The sequence below is a fragment of the Pongo pygmaeus genome, chromosome 9, assembly GCF_028885625.2.
Source record: "Pongo pygmaeus isolate AG05252 chromosome 9, NHGRI_mPonPyg2-v2.0_pri, whole genome shotgun sequence".
Classification (NCBI taxonomy): Eukaryota; Metazoa; Chordata; class Mammalia; order Primates; family Hominidae; genus Pongo; species Pongo pygmaeus.
In genome coordinates, this window is record NC_072382.2 from 35851602 (window position 1) to 35877647 (window position 26046).

Here is a 26046-nt window from a genome sequence, read left to right on the forward strand (position 1 = left end):
CACATAATTTGTATATGTATTATGTACTGCATTCTTTCCATAAAGTAAGCTAGAGAAAATGTTAATCAAATCATAGGAAGAAAATATATTTTCCATGCATTAAGTGGAAGTGGATCATTATACAGGTCTTCGTTCTTATTATGTCCTTCATGTTGAGTAGTCTGAGCAGAAGAAGGAAGAGGAGGGGTTGGTCTTGTAGTCTCAAGGGTGCCAGAGACGGAGAATGTGGGAGGGGAGGAAGGAGAGGTAGATGCAGTCAATATAACTTTATGGAAATACATACTAATTTGTCTGTTTTGCTTTTTCAGCTCTCTAAAAATATTTTTGTACAGTACCAATTCTTCTTCCACTGTTTGCTTTAGTTTTAGTATCTATGTTATAGTAGGGGTCCATGTCAGAAGAAGTCACAGCAGTCTTGAATAACTGGAAGACTTCTGCCAGATTGCCTAATGTCAGTTTGTTTTCTGGCACTGCTTCTTCTACTTCTTTCTCATCATCTGGCACTGGTTTGGAAGCATTCATCTCCATCAAGTCATCTTCTGTTAATGCATCTGGTGTGGTGTCTATTAGCTCTTGAATTTCTCCAAGATCCCTATCTTAAACAACTATTCCCTCCCAACTTTTTTTTTTTTATTTTTTCCATGTCCACAATGTTTCCCATGTCCACAATGTTTCCCATAACTTCTTTGATTGACTGTTGTAAATCCTGCGGAAACCACTTTGAGATACACCAGAAAACATATAATGAACATGGTAGGCAACCAGCACCTTCTGATACAAGTGGACACCTCTTCAGTTGTTTTTTCAGTGGCTTCCCTAGCCCTGGAGTCCATATCACTGTTGTGTCTGTGCAGGTAAAGCGTATAGCAGAGATACTGTGAAGGTTCACTACTGGGCCTGCTGGTATTCTGGCAGCATGATTGAAGGAATGAAAATACTAAGGTCATGTCTACACAGAGGGAGTTCCTCAACCGCTGGTAATTCCTTTTTTGCCTCCTTCCTGTCATTATACTCACAAAGAGAAACTATAGTCCTGAGTTGTAGCACCACAGATTTCTTTTACCTGTTTTTCTACTTCTCTACTTTTATTATACTCTCTACTTCTATGAGATCAACTATTAGATTCCATTAGATCCACTATTAGATTCCATGTTTGACTTCTTTTGCTTAACATTATTTTTGTGAAATGATCCTTGTTAATGTGTATCGTTGTGGCTGATCTATTCTTATTGCTGTATAGTATTATATAAATGTATTATAATTTATTACATGTTCTACTGTTAGAAGGGATTTGGATAGTTTCCCATTTGTGGCCATTTCTTCAATGCAATTGTACCAGTGTATACTCTTACCAGTAGTAGTTGGGAATTGTTGTTACTTCTCATCCTTATCAACACAATATTTTTCTTCTTGCATTTCAGCTATTCTCAGAGGGTTGTGGTATGGCATTGTCATTTGGATTTGAACTGATGAAGTTGAGCACCCGTTTATGTGCTTATTGGCCATTTGGGTAACCTCTTTTGTGAAAGGGTCTATCCATGTTTTTTAATTTTACAAATTTGGATTGTCTGCCTCTGTACCATGGATTTGTAGGAGTTCTTTTATATTTTGGATAAGAGTTCGTTTCCAAATAAATTCATTACAAATATCTTCTATCAGTCTGTAGCTTGCCTTTTCATTTTCTTATCTTTCGATTTCAGTCAAAACATTTTCTGACAACAATTTTTTCTTTGTGGCTAGTGCTTTATGGCTATGTTTGCCTACTTCAAAATTTCGAAGATGATCTCCATGTTTTTTTTCCTAAAACCCTTGATGTTTTACTTTTAAATATTTATGTCTGTACTTTGTTGGAATTGACTTTTTTGTGTTTGGTGTGAGGCAGCGGTAAAGATGCGTTTGTTTTTCCTGTATTGGTATCCTATTGACCTACCACCATTTATTGAAAAAATGATTCTTTCCTTGCTATATGGCATCATCACTTTTTTAATAAATAAAGTCACACTTAAATTAGGCAGATTTCTTTCTGGACTTTCCATTGGTTAGTGTGTGTCTTCAGATTCTTCAGGAGGCTGGCTTTCTTTCTCTCAGAATTTTAGCCACACTGTACTGTGGGGACCTCAAGTTAAATCAGTAAAAATGGGAAACTCACCCTGTGGCAATTCCTTCTTACCTAAGTTGACTACCCAGCAAAATCTGTTCGCTTCTATTAAATCTGTAGAGCCTTCACATAATTGATTTTTGTGTTTTGTTCAGAGTTCATAGTTGTTGTCTATGCTAGGATTGGTCTGTCATAAGCTTACTTTGCCATGCTGGAATGAGCTCTTACTATCCTTTTGTGACTGTAGTGATTTCTTCTTTTATTTATTGCTGATAAATAAATATCAGCAATTGACAATGATGAGTTTCTTTTCCTTTTTTTCTTCATTGTTAATTTTGCTAGGGATTTTTCACTTAATCTTTAAAAAACTCAAATTTGGCTTTATTGGTTTTTCTCAGTCTTTACTTTCTACTTTCTGTTTAATCGATTACTATTTATCATTTGTTTCCTTCTACATTCCTTCATTTTGATTTGCTAAGGTTTTGTTTGTTCCTCCTTCTTATACTAAAAGCTTAATTTATTGATTTTCTGCCTTTTCTAATATACCGTGTGTAGTTAAGAGTGTGCGCTAGCTGCTCCTATAACTTACGGCATTTTATGTTTTCATCGTTTATTTCAAAATATTTACTACTTTTTGTTTTGATTTTCTCTTTGGTCCATGGATTATTTAGGACACTTTTGAAAGTACTGAAATGCTGAATTATATTGGATGCTAGGAAAGCAGGAGTGAGCTGGGACTGACCAAGGCAAATGAATACTTACATTCATCATAATTTTAGTGGATTTTAAAGTATAAACGGAAAACTGGGATTTAAATTAAAACTTAAAAAGCCATTGTATAGTCATGTGTTAGAATGTGCGGTGTAATAGGGTAAATGTGTCCAAGGGTTTTAGTTCGAGGAGATTTGTCAAGTAAATCTGTCTACAAGAAAAAATAAAGGCAAACAAAATGTTTTTAATGGTCAACACAAAAACATTAAAATTTTTAGCAAAAAAAGAAAAAGAAATTTCAGAGACTGGCCCAACATTTGTATGTCATTCAGTCTGGGACTTTTCTTCATATTTGCATGTAGCCAACATGAGGAATTAAATAACGGCTGACTGGTGTTCCTTTTACGTGTCAACCAGAGTCTCATAGACATAAAGCTACTGTGTTAATCAAAGCATGTGTGATGTTCTAATTATCGTGGACATTTCTGCTGAGATGTGATCAATTTGCCTTCGGTTTGAATAATTATGGAAGCCTGGGAGTAGGCCAAATATTTAAAACTATTCCACATGAAAAAATCACATCTACTGATTTTGCCTGAAGGGTCCCATAGGCTCCTGAAGCTCCTCTCTAAAGAAATAAATAAATCCTGGACCAATGGGTAGTGTTAGAGTGAAATTTATTATTTTGATTCCTGTTTCTCAGTTTAAGAGTCTGGATATGAAGTATGTTTTGATGAGTTTCTTGCAGGATAAAATGAAAGTTGGATATCCTAGCAAACATTATTTTCATTAACTCAGAACCAAATTGGATCCATTTATTACATAATTTAAAAAATTACTAATGGCTCTTGTTCTATATAATTATTCTACCTCTTTTTGAATTCTGTTTTCTTAGGAAACTTTATTATTACTTTCAAATGTGATAGCATTCATTACATGCTCAACCTTGAATTATAATCTCTTCCACATCTATGTTCAAATTTAGTTTCTCGTTTATAGTACTATATCTTTGAATTTTCTCTCAGTTCGGATTTTTTCTATCTGACTTTGAAGAACTTTAAAAATATCTATTTCAGTGGTATTTTCATACAACAAGGTCTTTGATTTATGCATTAATTATTTTCTTTTCTTTTTTTTTTTTTTTTTTTGAGACAGTCTTACTCTGTTGGCCAGGTTGGAGTGCAGTGGCATGATCTTGGCTCACTAACCTCCACCTCCCAGGTTCAAGTAATTCTCATGCCTCAGCCTCCCAAGTAGCTGGGATTACAAGCATGTGTTACCATGCCCAGCTATTTATTTATTTATTTATTAGTAGAGATGGGATTTCACTGTTTTGGCCAGGCTGGGCTCAAACTCCTGGCCTCAAGTGATCCACCTGCCTTGGCCTCCCAAAGTGCTGGGATTACAGGCATGAGCCACCATGCTCGGCCATTATTTTCATTTCTAAAACCCCTAATTTCTGTCTTTTTCTAAATGTATTTCCTCTTCCTGCTTCTCTGAGTGTCTTATTCCATTCTGTGCTGCTGTAACAGAATACCTGAGACTGGGTAATGTATAATGAACAGAAATATATTGTCTCACAGTTCAGGAAACTGGGAAGTCCAAGATTGAGGGGCTGGTATCTGGCGAGGGTGTCCTTGCTGTGTTATCACATAGTGGAGCGGCCCAAGAGAGAGCAAGAGAGAACAAGGGTCAACTCTCAGCCTCAATCTCATTTATAATTTGCATTAATCCATTCATGAGGGTGGAGCCCTCAGACCTAAACACCTCCCATTTGGCCTCACCTCTCAACACTTTTGCACTGGGAATTAAATTTTCAACACATGCTTTTTGGGGGACACATTTAGACTGTAGTACTTAGGTATGTTTTTTCAGTGTAGCAATTGTTAAAGCAATAATTAAAATGCAGTTACAATAATCTAATGTAATATCCAGATGAGCCCTGTCCAGTAGAACCTCCTATGTTGATGGAAATGTTCTGTGTCTACACTGTCCAGTACAATAGTCATTAAACTCATATGATTATAGAGTACTTAAAATGTGACTAATATGACAGAGGAACTGAATTTTAATCTTATTTAATTTTAGTTATTTTAAGCTATTTAAACAGCTGCATGTGGCTAGTTTGTACTATATTAAATCACACAGCTTTAGATTAAGCTTTGGAAACCTTTTTCTATAAAAGACCAAATAGTAAATATTTTAGGCCTTGTGGTCCATATGGTCTCTGTTACAACTTTTCAACTCTCTGTGAGAGCACAAAAGCAGTCACAGATAGCGTGTAAATGAATGAGCATGACTTTGTTCCAGTAAAACTTTATTTGCTAAAACAGAGTCTGCTGAATTTGACTCATGGGCCCTAGTTTGGCAGCCTCTGCTCTAGGTTGGAAAAAAAAAGTGTCTACAGCTTTATGTAATTTTATTTCATTTGCCCTGTGTTCTGAGTCCTTTCAACACCCTCTGTTTGGGGAGTGTGTGTGTGTGTGTGTGTGTGTGTGTGTGTGTGGAACAGATTTTTGGAGGGGAGAGAGGAGTGTCTTTTCCTGAAAGTTTAGGAAGATTATACTCCTTTGGATTGTTCCTCTTCAACTTTTTCTCCACCTTTTCTATTTTTTCTGAATGGGAGAAGGTGGTGGCAGACAGGCATATATTTTATGTTTAAACTCTGTTGTTTTAATTCTATGTCTCTTGTTTTACAAAGACATAGAATTTTTTTTCCTCCCTAAATTACCTCTGATTTCTCCAGGGTTGCTTATTCAGACTAATTATTTTCATTATGGACCTTCTTTCTCATGCTTGTGGTTTCCTTAAATGTTGGCTGTTTATTCATGTTGGTAAATAAAGGACCAGTGGAATAATATTTCTTTGTTTTCCCATCAAATCTTTAGCCTAAATGGAAAAAAAAAGACTGACCAATTTTCTTGTGTGTTGGTAGGACCTAATTTATTGGTGTGCTTTGCTTTAATGTGCATAATCAAGGAGCAAGTACACAGACCAGTCGTTCTCTAATAGCCAGATAAGGAGGCCCCTAACCTAGCTCTCCAATCTCCATACTTGGAGACCAAATTCTTCTCACGCAGATTATACTTTTTTTACTTATTTATTTATTTATTTAAGAAGTTAGCCTCCAGAACTGCTGATTTTAGCTCAGAACCCCTTTGGAGTCACAGGAAGAAGCATCTCATCTTCCTGAAGCATTCTCATGTTTGTGCTTGGCTAGGGGTGGGCATACATTTTCTGGGACCAGATGGTAAATATTTTAGGTTTTGCAGGTAATATGACCTCTTAACTCTGCCATGGGAAAGTAGCCAGAAATAACATTAACAAATGAGTATGGCTGTGTTTTAATAACACTTGTGGACACTGAAATTTGAATTTCATGTAGTTTTCACATGTTATAAAAAATATGCTGCTGCTTTATTCTTTCAGCCATTTAAAAAATGCAAAAGCATGTGATGGGCTGGGAGATTTGCCCTGTGAACTATACTTTGCTAACCATGTCTGGACTGTCATTCGCTCCATTCTTTTCAACCTATCACTATGATTTTATATGCCCGGTCTTCCAGAAATTCTTCAAAATCTCTAGCGTGCCTTTCACTCCTTTTCTCAGTGTTTATTTCTATTTATTTTTTAAAACGTACTATCATTTCAGTGTAGTGTTTTTTGTTTTGTTTTGTTTTGTTTTATTTTTTGATATGGAGTCTCTGTCACCCAGGCTGGAGTGCAATGACGTGGTCTCAGCTCACTTGCAAGCTCCGCGTCCTGGGTTCATGCCATTCTCCTGCCTCAGCCTCTTGAGTAGCTGGGACTACAGGTGCCCGCCACCACGCCCGGCTAATTTTTTTGTATTTTTAGTAGAGATGGGGTTTCACCACTTTAGCCAGGATGGTCTTGATCTCCTGACCTCGTGATCTGCCGACCTTGGCCTTCCAAAGTGCTGGGATTACGGTGTAAGCCACCTCGCCCGGCCCTCCATGTAGTTTTTGAAGAGAGTAGCAGTAAATTTATCTGCAGTTTTGAACCAGAATCCCATTTAGGCGTGATATTTGAATCAAAAGGCACATGGTAAAACTGAAATGTAAAGCATCTTCTTCAATATCTCCACTCCTCTATCCATGGATGTGTTGGTGATTAATTATATTAAGTAATGTTTTTGTTGAATGCCTATTGTAGTCCCTGTAATGTTGTGAATGCTTTATATATATTATTTAATCCTCACACATTTTATAGATGAGTGTGTTCAGAAGTTAATGGAGTCACATAAAGCAGAAGTAACTTGTTCTATCTAGGTCAGAAAGCTTGTAAGTGGAAAATCTAGGATTCACAATAGAGCTAGGCTGTCTGACTACAGAATTCATACTCTTATCCACTATTTTCCACTTCAGTCCAAATACAGGCTTAGTTTCCTCCTCAAGGTGGCTTTTTATGTAGCCAGTTTATGGATATTAGCATAAAACTTGAAGCATATTTGCCCTGCTAAAATAAGTATATATTCAGAGTGATTAATATGGTGAGAAAAAGTGATGGGAAAGCAATCGAGGTAGTAACTGGAACATAGGTAGCTGGGAGGTGAAAGATTTTGCGTTTCGTAAGACTTGTTTTAATCCTGTCAAAAAAAAATTAGACCTCTTTGTTTCTCCAGGGCATAGAAATTTCAGTTTCAACCCAGATTAAAGAACTTTATGACAGTGTTGTCCAGTGGTGAAACAGAATCCTTTGTAATTTAAAAATATTTCCTTCTTAAAATCTTTAGAATTTTAATTTTGTAGTTCTGCTTATTATATTTTTTATTCCCCAAAGTGAAAGTTTCAAAGAATAACGTTAAAGGTCATTTGGTATTACAATTTTTCCATTAGTCAAAATTAAAGATTTGAAAATAATTTTATAGTCCATTTGGTATTCTAAGGATGAATTTTTTAAAAATATAAAGCAAATTATGTTTTCTCTATTAACATTTCCGAAATCAACTCACATGAAAATTAATAGATTATCATCATATAAGAGGATCATTTTTCTCTCACTGAGCATTGGAATATGTTCACTTTACTGCTTATCAGTAGCCCAGTTTTGATTCTCTAACTGAAGTATTTATGTCTGCCCTCTGAACTGGCTCAAGGTTTTGAGCCCTTTAAAAAAAATTGTGTATGTGTGATAAAAATATACGTAACATAAAATTCACTACTTTCATCGTTTTTAAGTATAAGTGAAGTCACATTAAGAGTACTTACAATGTTGTGTAATCATTGCCGCTGTTTCTAAAACTTTTTCATCATTCAAAAAGAAATATTGTACCCTGCCGGGTGCAGTGGCTCCCACCTGTAATCCCAACACTTTGCCAGGTGGATCACGAGGTCAAGAGATTGAGACCATACTGGCCAACGTGCTGAAACCTCGTCTCTACTAAAAATAGAAAAATTAGTTGGGCGTGGTAGCGTGCGCCTCTAGTCCCAGCTACTTGGGAGGCTGAGGCAGGAGAATTGCTTGAACCTGGGAGGTGGAGGTTGCGGTGAGCCGAGATCGCGCCACTGCACTCCAGCCTGGCGACAGAGCGAGACTCCCATCTCAAAAAAAAAAAAAGAAAAGAAATATTGTACCCAAGAAGCAGTAACTTGTTATTCTCTCTTGTTTCAACCCTTAATAACCTGTATTCTACTCTCAGTGAATTTGCCAACTTATTATAAGCACCTCATATAAGTGGAATCATACAATATTCTTGTTAATATTTGCATAATATTTTTCACTTAGCATAATGTTTTTCAAAGTTCATGTATTTTGTATCATATATTAAAACTTCATTTTTTTATGGCTGAATAATCTATTGCAGATGCTCTTTGACTTATGATGGAGTTGTGTCCTGATAAACCCAATTTAAGTTGAAAATACCGTAAGTTGAAAATGTATTTAATAACCTGATAAACCCATTATAAGGTTGAAAATCATAAGTGAAACCATTGCTAAGTCAGGGATCACCTGTGTGTATATATATATATATATATATAATATATAATACATATATGTAACTTATGCAATCTTATATATAAGATTATAATATATGATATAAGATTATCATATATAATAGATGATATATCATATATGATATCATACATAATAGATGATATATCATATATGATATCATTGTATATAATATATAAGATTGTATTACATAATATATGATATAAGATCATATATGATATCAGATATAATATATAAGATTATCATAATATACTCTTAGATATATAAAATTATATAGATTATATAATGTGTAGTATATGTTATATATAGGATTATCTATTATAATATATGATTATCATATATCAGATGACATATGTAAATTATAACATATTAACTCATCATTTGGCATTAGGATGTACCCTAAAACTTAAAGTATAATAATAATAAAATTTAAAAAAATTATGTATATAAGATCACATTTATAATATACACACACACGCACACACACACACATATCACAGTTTGTTTATCCATTCATCTGTTGATAGACTCTTAGGTTGTTTCTACCTTTGGCTATTGTAAATAGTGCTACAGTGAACATCAGCGTAGAAGTATCTGTTTGAATCTCTGTTTTCATTTCCTTTGGGTATATACCATACAATGGAATTGCTGGATTATATGAAAATTCTATGATTAACTTTTTAAGGTACCACCAAACTGTTTTCCACATTGGCTGTACCATTTTGCATTCCCACCAGGAGTGCAGAAGGGTTACAATTTCACCACATCCTTACCAACATTTGTTATTTTCTGTTTTTTTGATAATAGTCATCCTAATGCATATGATGTGATATCTTATTGTGGTTTTGATATGCATTTCCCTAATGACTAGGGATGTTTAACATCTTTTCATGTGCTTATTGGCCATTTGTATACCTTGTCTGGAGAGATGTCTTTTGAAAACCTTTGCCAGTTTTGAATTGAGTAATGGCTTTTTTTTTTTTTTGCGGGTTTTTGAGTTATAGGAGTTCTTTATATATTCTGTACCTTGACCCTTAATTAGATGTATGATATGCAAATACTTTCTCCTTGTGATAGTATTTTTTGTTGCTCAAAGGTTTTTAATTTGAGGAAGTCTAGTTTATATATTTTTATTTCTTTTGTGGCCTTTGTTTTTGTTGCCATATCCAATGAATCATGGCCAATCAAGAGTTGTGTAGTTTTAGCTCTTCTATTTAGGTTTTTGATCTATTTTGAGTTAATTTTATATGGTGTAAGACAAAAGTCCAACTTCATTCTTTTTTATGTTGATATCTAGTTTTCTCAGTACCATGTGTTGAAAAGACTGCCTTTTCCTCATTGAATGGTCTTGGCACCCTTGTCAAAAATCATTTGACCATTTATGTCAATGCTGTTTCTGTGCTCTTTATTCTATTCCATTGGTCTATAGATCTGTCATTATGCCAGTACCACGTTTTTGCTTACTATAACTTTGTACTAAATTTTGACTCAGGACTTAAAATAATAATATCAACGTTTGAAATCAGTGTGTAAGTCCTTTCGCCATGATTGTAAGTTTCCCGAGGCCTTCCCAGCCCTGCAAAAGAGTCAACTAAACCTCTTTTCTTTATCAATTATCCAGTCTCAGGCAGTTCTTTGTGCATGCCTGAGACTAGCATGAGAATGGACTAATACAGTAAATTGGTACTGAGGGAGAGGGGCACTGCTCTAAGGATACCTGAAAATGTGGAAGTGGCTTTGGAACAGGGTAACAGGCAGAGGTTGGAACAGTTTGGAGGGCTCAGAAGAAGACAGGAAAATGTAGGAAAGTTTGGAACTTCCTAGAGACTTGGAAGGCTCAGAAGACACGAAGATGTGGGAAAGTTTGGAACTTCTTGGAGACTTGTTGAATGGCTTTGACCAAAATGCTGATAGTCATATGGACAATGAAGTCCAGGCTGAGGTGGTCTCAGATGGAGATGAGCAACTTATTAGGAACTGGAGCAAAGGTAACTCTGCTATGCTTTAGCAAAGAGACTGGTGGCATTTTGCCACTGCCCTGGAGATCTGTGGAACTTTGAACTTGAAAGAAATGATTTAGGGTATCTGGTGGAAGAAATTTCTAAGCGGTGAAGTGTTCAAGAGGAAACAGAGCATAAAAGTTTGGAAAATTTGGGCCGGGCGCGGTGGCTCACGCCTGTAATCCCAGCACTTTGGGAGGCCAAGGTGGGTGGATCACAAGGTCAGGAGATTGAGACCATCCTGGCTAACACAGTGAAACCCTGTTTCTACTAAAAATACAAAAAATTAGCCTGGTGTGGTGGTGGGCACCTGTAGTCCCAGCTACTTGGGAGGCTTAGGCAGGGGAATGGCGTAAGTAAATCCGGGAGGTGGAGCTTGCAGTGAGCCTAGATCACACCACTGCTCTCCAGCCTGGGCGACAGAGTGAGACTACTTTTCAAAAAAAAAAAAAAAAAGTTTGGAAAATTTGCAGCCTGACTATGTAATAGAAAAGAAAAACCCATTTTCTGGGGAGAAATTCAAGACAGCTACAGAAATTTGCATGAGTAACAAGGAGCCCAGTGTTAATCACCAAGACAATGGGGAAAATGCCTCTAGGATATGTCAGAGACCTTCACAGCAGCCCTTTCATCACAGGCCTCTAGAAGGAAAAAATGGTTTCCTGGGCAGGGCCCAGGGTTGCCCCTGTTCTGTGCAGTCCTGGGGCATGGTGTCCTGCATCCCAGCTGTGTCAGCTCCAGCCATGGCTTAAAGGGTCAAAGGTACGGCTTGGGCCATTGCTTCAGAGGGTGCAAGCCCCAAGCCTTGGTGACTTCCATGTGGTGTTGGGCCTGTGGGTGCACATAAGTCAGTAATTGAGGTGTGGGAACCTCCTCCTAGATTTCAGAGGATATATGGAAATGCCTGGATGACCAAACAGAAGTCTGCTGCAGGGGTGGAGCACTCATGGAGAACCTCTGCTAGAGCAATGAGGAAGGGAAATGTGGAGTTGAAGCCCCCACACAGAGTCCCCACTGGGACACAGCCTGGTGGAGCTGTGAGAAGAGGGCCATGGTCCTCCAGACCCCAGAATGGTAGATCCACTGACAGCTTGCACCGTGCACCTGGAAAAGCTGCGGACACTCAAAGCCAGCCCATGAAAGCAGCCAGGAGGGGAGCTGTACCCTGCAAAGCCATAGAGGCGGAGTTGCCCAAGGCCATGGGTGCCCACCTCTTGCATCAGTGTGACCTGGATATGAGACATGGAGTCAAAGGAGATCATTTTGGAACATTAAGGTTTAAAGACTTCTCTATTGGATTTTGGACTTGTATGGGGCCCATAGCCCCTTTGTTTTGGCCAATTTCTACCATTTGGAATGGGTGTAGTTACCCAATGCTTATACCCTTGTTGTATCTAGGAAGTAACTAACTTACTTTTGATTTTGTAGGCTCATAGGTGGAAAGGACTTGCCTTGTCTCAGATGAGACTTTGGACTTGGACTTTTGGGTTAATTCTGGAATGAGCTAAGATTTTAGGGAACTGTTGGAAAGGCATGATTGTGTTTTGAAATGTGAGGACATGAAATTTGGGCAAGGCTGGGGTGGAATGATGTGGTTTGATTACACCCCCACCCAAATGTCATCTTGAATTACAGTTTCCATAATCCCCACATACCATGCAAGGGAACTGGTAGGAGGTAACTGAATCATGGCGGGGGTGGGTTATCCCCATACTTTTCTTGTGATAGTGAGTGAGTTCTCCTGAGATCTGATGGTTTCATAAGGGGCTTTCCCCTCTTTGCTCAGCACTTCTCCTTCCTACCACCATGCGAAGAAGGATGTGTTTGCTTCTCCTTCCACCATGATTGTAAGTTTCCTGAGGCCTCCCCAGCCCTGCAGAACTGTGAGTCAATTAAACCTCTGTTCTTTATAAATTACCCAGTCTTGGGCAGTTCTTTATAGCAGCATGAAAATGGAGTAATACAATTATTTTGGCTTTTCAGGGTCCCTTAACATTTTTTATAGAAAAACTACAGGCATGCATCATCTTATTTGTGCTTCCCTGTATCGAGCTTTGAAGAACTGCATTTTTTACAAATTGAAGATTTGTGACAACCCTGCAATTAACAAGTCTATTGGTGTCGTTTTTCCAACAGTACATGCTCACTTTGTGTCTCTGTGTCACGTTTTGGTAATTCTTGCAATATTTCAAACTTTCTCATCATTATTATATCTGTGATGGTTATCTGTGATCAGGATCTTTGATGTTGCTATTGTAATTGTTTTGAGGCACCAGAAACTGTGCCCATATAAGAATGTTAACTTAATCAGTAAATGTATGTGTGCTAACTGTTCTGTCAACCAGCTGTCCCCCCATTTCTCCTTCGCTGGCCTCCCTATTCACTCCCTATTCACTTCATTGTGTCACTGAGACATAACAATATTGAAATTAGGAAAACTAACCATACAGTGGTCTTTAAAGCGGTCTTTAAGTGTTCAAGTGAAAGAAAGCATGGCGTATTTGTCACTTTAATTCAAAAGCTAGAAATGATTAAGCTTACCAAGGAAGACTTGTTGAAAGCTGAGACAGGCCAAGAGGTAGGCCTCTTGCCAGACAGTTAAGCTATGAATGCAATGGGAAAAGTTCATAGACTCATGAATGATAAGAAAGAGAAACGACCTTATTGCTGATATGGAGAAAGTTTTAGTTGTCTGGATAGATCAAACCAGCCACAATGTTTCTTCAAGTCAAAGCCTAATCCAGAGTAGGATGCTGTTTTTTTCAATTCTATGAAGGCTGAGAGAGGTGAGGAAGCTGCAGAAGAACATTTGAAAGATAGCAGAGGTTGTATTAATGAGGTTAAGGAGAGAAGCCGTAACGTAAAAGTGTATGGCGAGCTGCATCAAGTTACCTATATCTAGCAAAGATAGTTGATATAGGTGGGTACATGAAGTAACAAATTTTCAGTGTAGATTAAACAGCCTTCTGTTGGATGAAGATGCTATGTAGGACTTTTCATAGCTGGAGAGAAGTCAATGCCTGGCTTTGAAGCTTCTCAGGACAGGCTCACTCTGCTAAGGGGATAATGGCAACTGGTGTCTTTAAGTTGAAGCCAGTGCTCATTTACCATTATGAAAATCCCAAAGCCCTTAAGAATTACATAAAATTTACTCTGCCTGTTCTTTAATAGACAGAACAACAAAGCCTGGGTGACAGCACATGTGTTTATAGCATGGTTTACTGAATATTTTAAAATGTATGGGTCTCCCATGTATGTCTAGAGGATCTCTGCCATCATAATAGAATTCTTCAAAGATCATTCCTGGATAACCTCATCTCTGTTTCTAGCTTCTGCTGAAAAGATTGATTGGACCCATTAGTCACATACCTAATCTCTTCAGAAAAGGTTTTTCAGCCACATCCTTGGCCCTTCTCCACAGCGTGCTTTAGCATCTTTTACAATTTAGATAGGTTAAGAAATCTCCAAATCATAGGTTTTTCTTTGCTTAACAATTTCTTCCTCAATTTATCTCTTCTCTCACATTTTACTGTAAGCAGCCCGGAGAAAACAGTCTACGCCTTTAACACTTTGCTTGGAAATCTCCTCAGCTACATATTCAAGTTAATTGCTTACCAAGTTCTACTTTTCGCCACATAGTAGAACCCATTTCAGCCAAGTTTTCTGCCACTTTACAACAAGGACTGCTTTTTCTTTACTTTCCAATACCATGTTCTTCATTTCCTTCTTGAGAGTTCATCAGAAACCTTTTTAATGTTTCTATTTCTGTCAACATTCTGTTCATGATAATGTATGTATTCTTTAAGGTGATAGCTTTCTTTACCTCTTCTCTTTCTTCTGAGCCATCAGCAGAGTTGTCTTAAGATTTCTTTTTTTACCAAAAATTTCTTCAAGGCAACCTAGGCTTTTTCTGTTTTTCTATTTTTAGGTATCTATTACAGCAACACTCCAGTTTTTGGTATGAAAATCTATGTTAGTTCTCTAAAATTACCATAACAAATGAACAAAAACTTGGTGACTTAAAACACAGAGATTAATTTTCTAACAATTTTGGAGGTCAAAAATACGAAGTCAAGTTGTCAGCTATGTTTATTATGAAAACCCTAGGGGCGCATCCTTCTTTGCTTCTGCAGCTTGTGGTGGCATGTTATTCCTTGCCCTGAGGCAGTGTAACTCCAGGCTGACTTCATTTTCACATTGTTCTTTTCTCCGTGTCTTCCTGTGTCCTTTTCTGTCTCTAATGAGGATATTCCCGTTGGATTTAGGACCCTTTGTAATCTAGTATGATCTCACATTGGTCCTTACCTTAATTACATCTGCAAAGACCCTTTTTCCAAATAAGGTCATGTTCTGAGGTTCCAGGTGAACATGAATTTGGGCAGGGGAGGCAGGAAGGGGGACCATTTCTCAACTCACTGTAGTCTCTTTTTGGGTAATTATATTATAAATGGTGTTGTATAATCTATGTACAAATTCTAAAAAATTTCAAGGCTTGTGAATAATTATTATGACATTATGTTACAACGTACTAATGCCTTTAATATTTATATTAGAGAGTGCTGAACAGGAAAATCACTTTTCTTCTCAGACTTTATAATATATATAGAAGTAGGGGGTTATTTAATATACTGCTTTTTTTTTTTTGGATGGAGTCTCGCTTTGTCGCCAGGCTGGAGTGCAGTGGCACGATCTCAGCTCACTGCAACCTCTGCCTCCTGGGTTCAAGTGATTCTCCTACCTCAGCTTCTCGAGTAGCTGGGATGACAGGCGCATGCCACGATGCCCAGCTAATTTTTGTTTTCTTAGTAGAGATGCGTTTTCACCATGTTGGCCAGGATGGTCTCGATCTCTTGACCTTGTGATCCACCCGCCTCGGCCTCCCAAAGTGCTGGGATTACAGGCATGAACCTTTGCTTTTACATGCACACACATATGTGAATAAATAGCTCTAAAGTTCTGTTGGTTTAGAGAAGTTGGTTACTCAATATTTATTCGCAGCAATGTAGTAAGATCCTAAATTACCTCTTTATTAGAATAGTGGTTGTCTCTAGTTTTTTGGAATGATTAGAGATTAGATGTGAGATTAGATTTCCTTGAAATTTTTGCGTGTTTCAAGATCGAATTTAAAAACATTTAGCAAGTTCTTAAATAATTCAGCGGAAAATTTTTTATGAATAACAAATACAATTTAAGTATATTTAGATGTGTCTTCCAATTATGTGAGATTGTTAAGATTTTTAAGATCAAGCATGGTGCTTGTAAGTGGACGAAACGATATGTTTAAACAGACTATTGTTACAGGAGAAAACTCATTTTTAAAGGTACCAGGTTAAAAAAAAAAAGTGGTAGCATCATAAAGAGAGAAGATTGAATTAAAAATTTGAATTGATACAGAAATGCATTACAAAAGAGGAGGAAGATAGATTGGCAGAAATGAAGAATTATCAGAAAAGTGAAATGTGTAAAAGCAAAGGCAAGAGAGAAGATAAGAAGACTAAGGAGAGCAAAAGATGATAAGTAATGCAACTAATGGTTTACTGCTAAAGGGCAGAAGATGAATATATCAGAGTTTCTTTCAGCTTCAGTCAAATTGATGGTAATTATTAGAGTGAAACCATATTCTTTATATCATTCGCCAAAGTTAAACTGCTTGTGTCATTTTGTCAGAAAATAGGAATCATTTTACATATTAATTAAATTTCAAGTAAATGTTATATTATGTATTAACATATTGATACGTGATATTGTATATTATATAGATATATGCAATTATCTATATTTAAAAGTGAATATGCATATATTGTTTTAAAGGCAAAAGTTTGTTTTTTGTGGCAGACACTGAAAAGCCACACGCAAACTCACACAAAGCAAACTTTAACATTTCAAATAAAAATAAAACTTTTTGCCTGGGTGCGGTGGCTCACACCTGTAATCCCAGCACTTTGGGAGGCTGAGGCAGGCGGATCACAAGGTCAGGAAATCAAGAGCATCCTGGGTAACACGGTGAAACCCTGCCTCTACTAAAAATACAAAAAAATTAGCTGGGCATGGTGGTGGGCACCTGTAGTCCCAGCTACTCGGGAGGCTGAGGCAGGAGAATGGCGTGAACCCGGGAGGCGGAGCTTGCAGTGAGCCGAGATTGCACCACTGCACTCCAGCCTGGGTGACAGAGCAAGACTCCATCTCAAAAATAAATAAATAAATAAATAAATAAATAAATAAAATAAAAAATAAAACTTATTTTCTTAATCATAAGAACTGAGATAGAATTATTATAATTGACTGTGAGGCAAATTTTGACATCCAAGTCGTGTCAAATGTATTGTTTTGCCTTTGTCATATTATAACTGGTCACAAGGTTTTTTTTACAGTATCACACACATTCCTTATATTCAGTACATATCTAATTTAGTCTTGTATCACTAGTATTGTATTCTGCTTTTCTACTGCTTTTTTATTCTTAAAATTAACCTCAGGTATTCATGCTGACCTGTAGAAGTTAATGTTTGTATCTTTTCTATATCTCAGTCTAGAACAGTTTAATGAACTATTGATGGTTGCCCTGTCAACTCATTTAACTCTTGGACCATAGTTCTTTCTAGGTTGATCTCGTATAATCTCTTAGCTATTACTTTCTTCTTTGACCTGAATTCTCTGATGGATAAAGGACTTTAATATTCTCTGTTTTTTTAAGTCATTTTTTCCAAAGCATCATAAAATTCCTGAATTCAAGATCTCATGGACCCATTAAGAGGAAGATGCACCTTTACAACTGTCATTCAGTCATAGTATATACTACTAATTCAACTCAATATGGTTGAAAATAGCCTTCAACTAATATAGTTTTGATTTCCTGCTTTAGGATTCCTGAAATTGTGGATCACCCACCTATGCTTTGAGACATGCTTTTTTTTTTTTTTTTCTGGAAGCCCTGCAACTTCCCTAAAAATTGAATGAATTATAGAACAGACCTATGGTAAGTGGGCTTTTTCCTCCTTTTTCTTCTGTTGGTTTCATGTTCAACTTAACTCTTATGACTGTTGTAATGCTGCTCCCTGCTGGACACAATGTAATTTTGTAAAGTTGGCCCTTAATAGATGGGCAAATAACTGGTTAGTTGGACCCACTAAGGGGGGGAATCTTTGGCTGCATTCACGAAAACCAATAGTATGCAACAAAAGCAACTATTATAAAGGTGCTATATCATTGCCATCATGTTGATACCTGGAGCCTGATGAAAGTACTGATTGTCTTGTTTCAAAATTTCATTGTCTGCCTTCTGTTGAGCAGCATCTAAAAGGTGGAATAACTGTACACACTGAAGGATGCTTCTAGGTGGTGAACCTTTGAGGATTTTGTAAATTGTGTGGGGTTTTTTTGTAATGCAAGTTAGTTTACTGTTAAATGTTCTGTAATAATTTCCATTCCCTGTACTTTTGTTTTTCCAAAGAAAATATATAAAACTGCCCCAGTATAATTTACGTTAGACATTGTATATCTATGCTATAATCCAGCTATCATGTTTTCTAGTACTCACAATGTGGATTTCATCTGTGTTGTCTGTGACTTGCCTATCATGGACCTTCATGTTGTATGCATAGACAAGTGCTCCCAAAATTATTTTAAAATGTGTGAAAGTTAGAAATGTGTTTCTTCCTACCTTAGGGCTAAGCTATTGTATTTTTTGAAATGCAGCATGCCTCAGATTATTACCTGAATATCATTTGGAATTAATGAGCATGCATTTTCTTGAAAAGAAGAGTGACAGACAGAAACAACATGGAGCTGCTAAGCCAAGAGCTAGCAGGATAACTGATCTTATATTATTTAAAGGCCTGATATTATTTTGTAGCTGTTAAGTAAGCCTCTGAAATCTACTTTTAATTAGGAGTGTGGATAATTAGGCATAGTAACTTGTTTCTTCATTATTAAAATATTGCATTAAAAATTAGAAATGTAGATCAAGGAAATTGTTGACAGCAGAAAGGAATCCTTCCTTTTTATAAAAATATATTAGTATTATTTTAGAAAGTATATAATTATAACTTTTTGTTGTAAAATGTAGTGATACAGGAACATAAATATATAATACAATGAATAATTATAAATTAAATATTTAGCATACATCTTTGTAACCTTAGAGTATTACTGGTATCCCAGAAACTCTTGATATACTTTCTTTTCTTTGGAAGTAACCAGTATCATGACTTTAATGGTAATTATTTATACAATTTTTAATATAACTTTGTCACTTTACGTGTATTCCTAAGCAGTATGTTTACTTTTTTCGCCTCTTTTTAATCTTATGAATCATGTATTCTTTTTTCCTTTACTCAGCATTATGTTTTGAAGAGTTATCCATGTAGTTATGTGTAGTTTTATTTCATTCATTTTTGTTGTTCTGTATTATCGCTTTGAATTAAATGTGCCAGAATTCATTCATCCATTCTGCTGTTGGTAGATCATTGAATTGTTTCTAGTATTTGATGACATTGCTGAGAATGTGTTTTAAAAAATATCCTGGTTACATATCATGTGTATGTTTGTTTATATCCTGACAGTAACAATATTAAATGTTGGGGAAGGTTCTAAAATGATTATCATTTCTTCTATTGTAGGCCTTACATATATAGTAAAGTGACATATAGTTTGAGATAGTTTAAATATAGAGTACATATAAATAGATCTAGTTATAGTATTGATGTAGATACAGGACCTAATGCAGTAACTCTGTTTCACTTTGTTAGCACACTTATTCTATTTAGTAACATGTCATGCCTTCTATAACTCCTTCACTTTACTGATGAAGAAACTAAGGATTAGAGAGATTGAGTCACTTGAACAAGGCCATTTAGCAAATTGGAGCTAGAAACCAGACTAACCTATCTACTTTGGCAGTTACAACTTAAAGTAAAATGAAATCAGGACATTTTCTTGAGTGTTCCAGTCATTTAAGTGAAAATATGCCTAAATAGCTTGCAGAAAAAATCAGATATTCTTTTGGCTATAAACTAAGAACTGGCTTAGCATAGAAAGTTGCATGTCTATCGCAAGGAGAGGTCATTACAGAAAAAAAAAAGGGGAAAAAAAAGTTTCACATCTAAAGCCCCCATAATGTTATTGCACTTTATCACAGTTCATCTTCTAAAGGGCAACCACTGTATATTCTGATTTTAACTGAGACATTTTACTTTGAGTACTTCATCAGAAAAATGTATGTCTTTATTCTCTTAAACAGAATACATTTTAAGTTTTTTTATAATGGCTCTGAGTTGTTACTGTGAACATCAGTCATTTTACAGAATTAAAGTGATTTCCTCAGAATTATATGCTGTGTTGGACTGTTTTCTTCTAAATTATCCTAGCCTGATAAGCGTTTTTGTCCTCAGAGCTACTGTGATGTGTTTTCTCATTTGTTTTGTTTTCTTTTACATTTGCTAGGTAATTCTTGCTTTTTGTTTTCAGTGGCTTCTGTTTGACTCATATTTAAAATCAACTCATTTGCCTAACATTATGTATTACTTAGGTGAGAGCTTAAGTATGGTTCTGTCACATCTGCTGACTATAAGAGCAGAGAATGTGTGCTAGCATTTTAAAATTCATTTTGGTATCAGCAACTAGTCTAGCCACTTTGTTTTTACAGGATATTGAGGTAACCTCAGAATGATTTCTGTCTGACCAACTGATTTCTGTCTAATATGTATGCAACATAGGTTGCGTATCCTTATTTGGGGAATAAATATGATCATTTACATGTTTTCCAGCTAAACAGTTGTAGGCTTATTGAAACTGATTTACTTAAGTATGACTTCAAATAGGAAGTCCAGTGGACTTGGTGTTTGTTTTCTAATTATTAAATATTCGATAGGATAGACTTTGAAATAAAAATAATATATTAGATGATACTACCTGTTAAAAATGGCAGTTACAAAGGTTAAATCACCTTTGAAATTACGGCTTTAAAAAAGTATAGAAGTAACACGGATTTGACTTCATGAAAACATTTAAGTGGTTTAGGAAAACATTCATTAAAAGTGAAATGCATTTGACTTCGTATCCATTTATAAACTATTGAATGTGAATTTTTTAAAATACTGGAATAGGGAGTATATTTGTTTTTGGAGCACAGGAGATATTAGAAAGACAAACAGTTGCTATCCCAGCACATTTAGGCATTAATATGCTGATTTACTGAGTTTATATGAGGTTTGTTTTTTAATTTGAAAATTTATTTGCTTTTAACCTTACTAACTCAACAAATTTTACATTTGCATCTGGGAAAAAAATAAGCCAAGAGCTTTATGTAGTTTATTGCAGTGGGCACATCGTTGGAAATTGCCTTATAAACAAAGTATTTTCGAGGCCTGGAGAGAGGAATAGCTTTTTTTCAGGATAAATCGGAGATGCATAGGTTGTGGAAGTGCAAAATGATGCAACTCCTGTGGAATGCAAATTGGCAATTTCTAGAAAAAGACCAATGCGTTTACCTCATCTCAGTACCAATTTTGGGAATTTATTACAGAAATTCTTGTGTGTACTTACAAAATAACACATGTATAGAAGTTTTCATTGTAGCTTTGTGTGTGGTAGCAAAAGATTGGAAATTCCTTAGTGTCTATTGGCAACGTGTTCGTTAAATGAACTATGACAACTATACAATGAAATACTCTACAGCTGTTAAAAAAAGGGGATTTTTTTTTTTCTATATGAAAATTTGGAAAGTTTTTCACATACCATTGTTATTTGGAAAAAGCAGAATTCAAAACAATGTACAGTAAGGTACTTTTTGTGTAAATTGGGAGGGGAATAAAACCATATATTCATATTTGCTTATATTTACATAACAAAATATGGAAGTTTATACAAAATCTAAATCTTTGTGGGGATGAAGAAGAAAACAGGGAAGATAGGACTTTTACTATATATATCTTTTAGATTAGTTTTAACTTTTGAATATGTTAATATGTTAGTAGTTGAAAATTGTTTTATTTGTAAATCAAATGAGTGTGAAAGAAAGGGGTAAGCCTGCTATATTTACTGTAAAATTAGCTATTTTTATTCTGTTTTCCCTAGAGCCTGACAGATAGTAAGCAGTGAATAAATAAATATTTGTTATACAAATTAAACATAAACTATAATAATCTTTGGATGATCTTTCCTAGCTTATCTCTTAAAGCATCTTTTCAGTATAAGAAAAAAAGTATTATAAATCATGTATTGATTCTAATATGGAAACAAGGGAAATATTTAATTGGGAGATATGAGATGTATAGTTTATTATCAGATTATCATGAAGCTTTATTTAATGTGTATGGTATTGTTATTAAAGAGTAAATTATGTTTTAATTTCATTGAAAAATTAAAATGAAAGTTTTCAAGGAATGCTATTAAATTAAGTAATACACTTTCATGATTAAGAAACTAATGCTTATGAAATTTGGGAGGAAGAGTGAAAACGGCAATCATGTATTCTGTATACTGCATTCTGTACCATTTTAGTTTCCCACATATAAAGGCAAATCTTCAATCCTGAGACTATTTTAAAAGCTGTGTTATAATAGCAGTATCAGTTACTTCCAACACAAAGACTGGATATCTCTGAATACATGATTGGGATCAGGGGAACATAATAGGGTGAATGTTATAAATGTCTTCCATTTATAAGCATCCAGGAAGTTAACTATGTAGTTGAAAATTTGGTTATTCAAATATATATGGTAAGAACCCTCAGTTTTCTCCCTTAGATTATATACATGTCAGTTCCTAAATTTCTTATGACAAGGATTTTGACTATCTTTGTACATCTGTGTATTTTTATGTAAAAGTGCCTTCTTTAAAGAAAGCTACACATACAGAAAAGTGCACACTTTGTAAGTGGATAGCCTAATGAATTTTTTGTAAACCAAATACACCCATATAACCACCACCCAGATAAAGTGAAATAACACTGTCAGCACTCCAGAAGATACCTTCATGCACCCTTCCAGTCACTGTGTCCCCTCTCCCAACAAGCATAATCACTGCCTTGAACTTTAATAGCAAAGATTCATTTTTCTTGTTTTTGTATTATATATAGAAAATTATACAGTATAATTTTTTTGTGTCTGATTTCCTTTGTTCAACATTGTGTCTTAAGATTTATCTACATAGTTGTAGTTTGTTTTTATTGCTGCATGTAGTTGTGAATATATAACTATTATTTATTCTACTGTTAGTGGACGTTTGCGTAGTTTCTATATAATGCTATTATGAACATTCTAATATGTATTTCTTGAGTTATGTATCTACACATTTCTTTTGGTGATATATCTAGGAGCAAAATTACTGGTCAGCAACATATATATGTTCAGCTTTAAGCAACAATGGCGAACGGTTTTCTAAAATGTTTGTATCAGGCTATATTTATAGTATGCGAGAGAGTTCTAGTTGCTCCATATGTTTCCAACGCTCGTTTTTTCCCCCCATCTTTTTCATTTTTCCAATTCTGGTGGGTACAAAGTAGTATACCATAATGATTTTACTTTATATTTCCCCAATTAATGAAGTTGAATACCTTCTCATATGTATATTGGCTGTTTGGTTATTTTCTTCTGTGAAGTTCTGGTTCACTTCTTTGGCCCACTTTTCTGTTAGCCTATCTGTCATTTCCTTTGATTTGTGGGAGTTCTTTATATATTCAAAATATGAGTTCTTCATTGATGATAGGTATTGCAACTATTTCTTCTTCTATGAGGTTTGTCTTTTTACTCTCTTAATAGTGCTTTTAATGAACAGAAGTTTAAGTCTTTAAAGTAGTCTAGTTCATCATTTATGTTTAGTGCTTTTTAATTCTTGTTTAAGAAATATTTATCTACTTCAAGAATGTTTTATCTTCTTAGTTTTTCTTTAAAAGCATTTTTGCTTTACCTTTAGATTTAAAATTTCAGTCTGTATTTACATATTATGGAGTTTTGCAGTGCTTTTGGACTCAGTTTGTATCTGGAGACAGAAAAAATGAGGTGGACTTAGGCCGATGACCGTAATTATGTACTTTCTATAAAATACTCCCTTAAGAAAACAGTGTGTTTATTCATGTTCACCTTATATGCAGTTTTAATGTACTACTTTAGTTGTTAGTTTGCCTTTAAGGAGAGTCTACTAGAGTATTAAGGGAGGAATTTTGGGGTGAAGAGATAAATGTTATGATTTTTAATATTTTAAGCAATAGTATTCATAAATACGTTTATTCATGAAATACACAATTTTGTATTCACAGACACAATCCCTGTTACTTCATTGGGCATCATCTTTAAAGCTTAGGATTTTAAATATGCCTTTTTTTTAAAATTGAGGGAAAAATTAGGTTTTAACTTTTGTCACCAAATCAAAATAAAATGCTAGCTATTTGAAAATTATTTTTATAAACTTCTTGTAAATTTTAAGTAAGATTTCTTGTGCAAGTTATGAACATTTATGAGGTCTTCAATTATTCTTTTTATTGTTCAAAAATGCATTCACTATATGTTCTGATTATGGGCTATGATGTTGTGGAAAAGTATTTTTGCATGCCGTGATATTTTAGTTTTTATCTTGTCCATAATGTATATTATTAACTTCATGATTATTATATTACTTAATTTTATATTTATATTTCCTAATGAAAGTAATTGCCTATTTAAAAGTGTTTTTTTTCTCCCATTACAGTGCTGAAATTAAAGAAAGGTGATTGTAATAACTCTTCACTAAGCATTTAGATATTTTTCACTTGCCAATTCCATTTTTTAGTTTAAAGCATCAAATTAAGTATTATTTTATCCTGGCTTTTATTTTAATTCATGCATTTAAAAACTGAAATTCAGTAAGAGATAGTTTGAAAATAAATTCAGTATATTATTTATGAGTGGAGCAACACATTAGCATTGGGTTCACAATAGATCATATCGCTTTATTCCATCTTACAAGCTTAGCAGCACAAACAGAATAATCAACATATTATTTGGCTGTCATCTGCTGAACAGAAACCAGAGATCACAAGGAGGTTTTCCCTAGCTGTGGTGATGGCCTTTTTGTTCCAAGCCCCCATCTGGGAGGGCCATGGTGTGTTATCATATGGAACGCGGGGTTTTCTGTAATCTGCTTAGCTGCACTGCAGTTTGAATCTTCATTCCATGTTTGTGTAATTTATAATTTTAATGAGACCATGGCTCTTGTGGGCTTTGAAATATATTAAAAGCTCTTTTGTGCATATGCTTTTGTTCTTGCTTAATAGGCTCAGTGTATTTAAAACTGATGAATTTTTATTCATGAATTTGGATGTCTGGAGATTAACTCAGACTGAATATCATTGCACTCATCTATTGATGGTTAGAAAGTTTTTTTGTTATTATTATTATTTTGCTTTTGTGTGTGTGTATGTGTAATGTCTATGTGATACTTGTAAGCAGAAAAGGAATAAACCTACGTAATTGTAAAAGGCTAAAAATTAGTAGCATGACTAGGTCATAAAAAATTGATTTAAATTTTATTCATCTTATTTATTGATACTCATTTCAATTTCATCTTTAGCCTCAGTATTACAGATAGATATTATAAAGTAATGATTATGAAAAAGCAACTTTTAAAATGAGTTAGTACCTTAAGAACATGTTTATATTAAAATCATATTCCAATGTGTGACAAAGATAGACTTTGTGTTTTAGTTGTGTAATATCAGTTGTCTAGTCATTCTAAATGAATAATTACATTTCCCGAATTAAATTATTTTCAGTTTTACTTATTTCTATAAACCCTTTTTATTAAAGGATTTTTTAAAGAATTTCATTGATGATATGATCAAAAGACTAATAGAAAAGCAGCCTACTAATAATGTATAATGTTGATCTTTTTATTTTGTGAATATTCTGAAGTATACTAAATGTCTCAAATCTCTGTAGTTATTACTTAAATGTACTTTAAAAATTTGAATGTAACCAATTACAGTAACACCATAGAAAAAAGTTCATCCCTTTCTAGATCCAAACATGTTTTTTGAAGTTGCTATCTTTTGAGCTCAATGAGGGAGTAACACAGACCTCACTAGTCTTTTATGAAATTGCTCAAGAGACAATTTTTTTAAAAAACCTGTATTTACTAGACTAAAGCATTTTGTAACTACATCACATCATTCTTATTTTATACATTGATGGTCAGCAATTTGGCAGGTCTTCTTCTTCCACCACTATCCTTAAACTGAAAATATGAAGTAGAAGCTAAAATGACAGGATTTTATACTTTGTTTACTAAGCT

At 34.9% G+C, this 26046-nt stretch overlaps 1 protein-coding gene across 14 annotated transcripts in view; it reads left to right on the forward strand.

The window, feature by feature from the left end:
* Positions 1–26046, forward strand: part of IMMP1L (inner mitochondrial membrane peptidase subunit 1) — a 77546-nt gene that overhangs the window by 3721 nt on the left and 47779 nt on the right. For 3 of the 14 annotated variants that reach the window (XM_054441514.2, XM_054441519.2, XM_054441523.2), the window contains exons 2-3: positions 12569–12665; positions 17645–17758. The exons of 2 other annotated variants lie outside the window; for them this stretch is intronic. The gene's annotated coding sequence lies outside the window, so the exon portion shown is untranslated. Of the gene's footprint in view, positions 1–8633; positions 8694–12568; positions 12666–17644; positions 17759–26046 lie in introns of all 14 variants that reach the window. 9 more of the 14 variants (XM_054441516.2, XM_063671026.1, XM_054441518.2 and 6 more) reach the window with 6 other exon arrangements.